Source organism: Neophocaena asiaeorientalis, unplaced genomic scaffold (genome assembly GCF_003031525.2).
Source record: "Neophocaena asiaeorientalis asiaeorientalis breed wild unplaced genomic scaffold, Neophocaena_asiaeorientalis_V1.1 scaffold312, whole genome shotgun sequence".
Classification (NCBI taxonomy): domain Eukaryota; kingdom Metazoa; phylum Chordata; class Mammalia; order Artiodactyla; family Phocoenidae; genus Neophocaena; species Neophocaena asiaeorientalis.
This window is the reverse complement of record NW_020174707.1, coordinates 1,532,405-1,532,632: the sequence shown is the minus strand read 5'-3', so window position 1 is coordinate 1,532,632 and position 228 is coordinate 1,532,405.

Here is a 228-nt window from a genome sequence, read left to right as displayed (position 1 = left end):
TACCTTTTCTCCCCTGGCCCAAGGCAGCCAAAAGTACGTTCTATCTTTTCTGATCCTCCAGAGTACTTTATCATTCTTTACCTTATACAGCAAGGCGCTTCCTTAGTTGGGATTTTAATTTGTTTCTAGGTAAAAGAAGTTGCTTGTTAAAAGCTGTCTGGGTCCTGTTTATAAGTTTATCCAGTACAGCTTTATTTGTAATTTTAAAAGATTGCAAATAGCCTGAAA